This window comes from Acanthochromis polyacanthus, chromosome 3 (assembly GCF_021347895.1).
Source record: "Acanthochromis polyacanthus isolate Apoly-LR-REF ecotype Palm Island chromosome 3, KAUST_Apoly_ChrSc, whole genome shotgun sequence".
In the NCBI taxonomy this organism is placed as follows: domain Eukaryota; kingdom Metazoa; phylum Chordata; class Actinopteri; family Pomacentridae; genus Acanthochromis; species Acanthochromis polyacanthus.
Window position 1 is genome coordinate 40618689 of NC_067115.1, and position 5269 is coordinate 40623957.

At 41.6% G+C, this 5269-nt stretch overlaps 1 long non-coding RNA gene across 1 annotated transcript; it reads left to right on the forward strand.

Annotated features, from left to right (window-relative positions):
* The first annotated feature begins 1596 nt into the window (after positions 1-1596).
* LOC127533205 (uncharacterized) lies at positions 1597-3502 on the forward strand. The gene is made up of 2 exons (XR_007940985.1): positions 1597-1989; positions 2100-3502. It is a non-coding gene; the product is annotated as an uncharacterized LOC127533205 (long non-coding RNA).
* Positions 3503-5269: the final 1767 nt, after the last annotated feature.

The following is a 5269-nucleotide window of genomic DNA, read 5'->3' on the forward strand; positions in this document are numbered from 1 at the left end:
ATTTACCACAGTGAAAACATGGTCCTGGTGCATTTTGCTTGCCACTGGTTGTTCCGCTGCTAAGTTTATGTACTCTTCCTGTAGCATTTAGCTGCTGGGCTTCTTTGATGCCATTTCCATTGTTACGCTTGTATTAATGACTTTCTCCTGAGCTAAGTCACTTTTTTTTTTTAATGATTTCATAAATGTTTTCTTTTGTTTTTCTTTCTTTTAATAATCATCATCCTCTGTTCTTAATGTCCTTGTAAAGCACTTTGAATCGCCTCGTTGTTGAAATGTGCTATATAAATAAATTTGCCTTGCCTTGCCTTTTTATGTGTCTGTGTTGCTTCACTTCATAATCCACACACAAGCCTGTCCACACAAACATCCTGTTTGCCATTTTTTTTATGTCTTAACTGCTGCGGTGACTGAGTATAAACATATAACTTGGACTACAATGTCACAATAACTTTTCATTCTCCAGCAGCAGATTAGCCTTGGTGTGCATTGCAATATTAACAACAACCCAAGCCTGGGAGATTACCCATAATCTCTTCTGAGTTCCTCCTACAGAGGCCACATAGAATCAAAGCACATAGCAAGGCATATGTAGCAGGAGGTGATTACTGGTAAGTGAATTGATCACCACAGGTGTCTCTCATTACTGCAATCAGCAGACTGCAGAGGATCACAGAGACAGAAGGAAGAGAAAGAGAGACAGGAGAAAGAGAGAGATAAGAGAGAGAGACTGATGACAGACAGAGGCAGTGGGAGCAAGGTGCAGAGATAAATGAGCAGAAGCAGGGAGAATGAAGGAGAAAGACAGGGGCTGGAGCAGGGGTCATGATATCAACTGCAGCATTGTCAAATTAAATTAAATTCATTCAAGTTAATTTTTCATTATATAGTGCCAATTACAATTCAGATTGTCAAATTGTAGCAATTCTGTCATCAGAAGGGATCAAAGATACTGGGTAACACAAAAAAACTTTTTAACAATCCAATTAAACCAAGCGTGATGGAAGAAAAATATTTTATTCATAGTAGTTGAAACCTTACAACACGCCATTTAAGAAACAATGATGGAATTTTCATTTTTTAAAAATACTTCCTGCAGATGGCGTCCTCCTGTATGAATGCATTCTTGAAATCTGCTGTAGAGATTCCTCATTGACCGCTGCAACATCTCAGCTGAGATACTGTGAATTTCATCCTGAATTCTCTGTTTTAACTCATCCAGAGTTCTTGGTCGAGTCATGTACACTTTATTCTTGAGATAACCCCAGGTAGATTTCAAGAATGCATTCATACAGGAGGACGCCATCAACAGCAAGTAATTTAAAAAAAAAAGAAAATTCCATCATTGTAATAATTTGCAGTTGGAAGAGCCCAAGGAAATAGAGAATGGTTAAAGCAAGACAGACAGTAAATGTGTGCAAAAGCAGAAGCAGACAGGCATAGGTGCTTGAAATGTAACATTGTTGCAAACTTGTGAGGGAATTGCATAAGCAGAGAGAAAAAAAAACTCCTACGTGTGTCACAGGGCAGCTGGGACTGGTTTTATTGTTTATGTAGAGATTTATTTTTGTATTTGTTGTATACATGCATGTTTGCTGTGGTTCTGAGTTGTTGGTGTTTTAAGTTCTATTGCATGCTTTTGATTATTGGTGTTCTGAGTTTTGTCTTTGATTTTTGGGTGTCCCACTGCCTGTGAACGCCTCTGATGAGGCAATGTGCTGCACCTGCCAGGTTCTCCCTTCCTCCCTACAGGAACCAATGAACGGCGGGGACAGAGGCTTCGGGGCTGGCAGGAGAGAGCTATATATGAGTCTATGGAAAGCAAAGGAGAGCGCATTTGGAGGGAGAGCTGCAAAGGGTGGACAAGCGGTGGGAGCACGAGTCTGAAAACGGAGGCAGAGCGGAACGCTGTGACGAAGTCGGAGAGAGACTCAGAACATTACAACGCGACATACTCGCAGCGGCAGGGTGGTTAGCACTGCCGGGCGTGTGAGTATCCCTTTGGGGCTTTCTAGTAATGTTCTCGCGGGTGTACATCTTCGTGGGAAGGTGGGCAGTCAAAGAGACTTTCATACTGTCAGTGGGTCTGTGTCTTGCAGGTGGTTTCCCTGGACATGAGCCCAGGCTCAGGAAGAAGGTGGCTGGATTCCGTGACTGCTGAACCGTGTGCTCCGTACCCCGCGTCCCCTGGATTTTAACTGCGGATTTTAACTTAGACTATAGGTTTTATTGGACTCGCACCTTGCCGGCAAGAAGTTGGGTAATGTTTTTAGAAGTGTGAACTGTGTTGGCATATAGAGAAACGATTCTTCTAATTAAATGATTGTTTTGCACCGGCATTTGGTTTTTCTGCCCTCCGTTAATTGTCGCTGATAAGGTCCTCCAACCTGATCGGTAAAGAACCTGGTACAAAAATTTGCAATATCATTGATTCGGTCATCTTACATTATATACTCACACCCACTCGGTGTCACACGTGCACGCAAAAACATATACACAAACAAACACAGACACATCAACAGCAGATCCAGGTAGGAGGAGAACAGATTGAAGATACAATAATTTACACCTTTTTACTACCCTCTGGTCCAGTGGATCTGAACATATGTAATATGTATTTAGAGGAGTGTGGAGTCCAATCATTAAAAATGTGTTTGTTGTATGATCTTCAGATGACATAACCTAAGCCTAACCCTAAACCTAAGGCCATGGACTCTGAATTTGCCAAAACAATAAATCACTCATTTTTTTTGATGTAGTAACCATAGAAAATGACTTTCACAGACCCAAACAAGATACTAGTGGGATAAGTGCAAATCCTTTTGCTAATGCCTTGTTCCTCAGGGTTGGCTGACATCTACCCGAGAATAAGTTACTGCTTCACCTTCAAATCAGCTTTGTAGTAATATGGTGTGCAAAAACTGCCAACACTGTTCATGGCTCCTGTGCACTCTGGCTCCCGATTATTTCTACTGACAACACTTTGGCATTAGAAAAGTACAAGTAGATCATCACCTTCCAAGCTCAAGGGATTTAAATTCTTCTGGCAGGCTGTTGAGAGGAAGCTCTACCCAGGGCCGGCCCGAAGACTTTGGTGGCCCTTAGCAAGATTTTTTTTGTGGCCCCAAAACATGCACAGGGCAACTACCAAATCATGTGTACAGTTTGTAATTGGGTTAAAACACACATGCACACGATTAACAGCAAATATTCAGCCCACTCCTGAACTTCGTTTTTGGAGCCATGATGCCATCTGTAGTGCTATTGCTTTTCCATCTGTGGCTTCTCCAGACCAGTGTAATCGATCAAGTTTGAAACTGTGCCGTGGTGTCACAGTAGCCTAACTTACGCACGAAGCATGGAGTCACCAACTGACTGCTGGTTTATTTTTTCTTTCCTGTATTTTTCCCGTATAGTTTTCTAATAAGCCAGTTTAAATTGATATGTTACCATGATGATTTATGTTTTATTGGAATAAAGACAGGCATGGGCGTAACCACCATCTCAGAAGTGAGGGGGACAAATTTTTCAGAGCGATTTATCATTCTCTTACATTTAATTGCACCGTCCTTAGTGGCTAAAGAACCACATAATCCCTAACAGCCACAGTGCAATACCAGGGGACCAACTAGGCTAGTTCTTTAAACTATAAAGTATAAAACTTTAAACTATAAAATCTAAAGTTTTAGTGGCCAAACTCTAGTTGAGTTGACAACAATGTCCCTTGAACATCTACTGGACGAGTAGCTAAAGGTGCCAAACACTGAACATGAAATGATCAGTACTGCCTGGTTTCTCCCTGCAATAGATATCTTGTTTTCAGGAAGTTATAATCTCTCCTTACCTGTAAAGACCCTACATCCTTGTCCCTGCTGCTGGCCTCTGATCCATCTCCTCCCTGACTCTGCTCTTTCTGTTATGGCAATAAACATTAAAAATGTGGTAAGAAAAATTCTGAAATAGCATTAGGAAGAGTAAAAATTGCAGTAGAATTTAACCTCAAAATCACTTTAACCCATAGATACATATTTTTTTCTCAGCCACATATATTTTTTTTCACCTCTGCAGACCCTGCATGGTCAACATTACTGCTGGCCGCCACCTCTGGTCCATCTCCTGCCTGACTCTGCTCTTTGTTAAGGAAATAATCATTAAAAAATCTGAAAATCAAAATTCTGAGATAGAATTAGAAAGAGAAGGAGTAAAAAATAGTTGTAAATTTATTCCATAGATAGCCTATTCTTTTTTCTCCTCCGTGACTCTCCTCTTTTGGGACCAAGAGACTTAAATACAGGAGAGCAATTGTGAGCACATCTTCTGCCCAGAAATGAAAGAGGACTGGGTTTATTCCAAGAATACACTAATTAGCAAGTAATGTAACAGAGGCAACCACATTTGAATTATTGTTAACTAGCTTAACATATTGATATATTGCCACATTTTACCTTGTCATCATTTAGCTAACAAGTCTAACATTGTTTGCATCCAACAAGGTCACACAACTGGTTTGTTTGGAAAGAACTGTGTAAAGTTTTTTGCTTCTTGCTGGCTCTGGCTGGTTTGCTAAACATTACTCCAGACGCACGTTCAGCACTGCTCAGCACTGCTCAGCACAGCAGCACGTCTCCTGTGGAACACCTGCGTTAGCATGCGCTCATGGTGCATTCAAAGATGGCTCGGGAAAACACGTTACTGGATGCTAATAACGGATTTAGCTGTTGTAACGGCTGAAAAAAGTGCGGAGGGACAGAGGGGACAGATGTGGAAAGTGCGGGGGACATGTCCCACGCGTACCCGGCGTCTGTTACGCCCATGAAGACAGGGACAAAATGTGAATCACACACTTATTGTGGTGTGGCCCCCTCTAGCGGATGTGGCTATAAACAACGGCATAGAGTGTTTATGCCAGCGGCCGGCCCTGGCTCTACCTTTGTGAAATGTTCATGTGAGGAAATGCACCTTAACTACCCACATAGAGACTTGCTACTCCTGCATGGGCTACCAGTGTCTCACACGGGAAGATGTCCTGCTCTCTGAAGATATCATTTTAGGTTGTACTGAGACTGATGGTTGATGTCATCTTCTGAATAGTTGATGTGGACTATGTTGTACTTTATAGCTTCTCACCTCAGATAATAAGAAATAAAGCCCTGTGATTAGCTGAAGTCTCTCTTGGGCTCAATTTTCTAAAGCATGAAATCAGACACAAGAGGAGGTACAACAGTTTAATTTCCTCTCCAGACCATTTGAGATGTCAAAAAGATGTTCT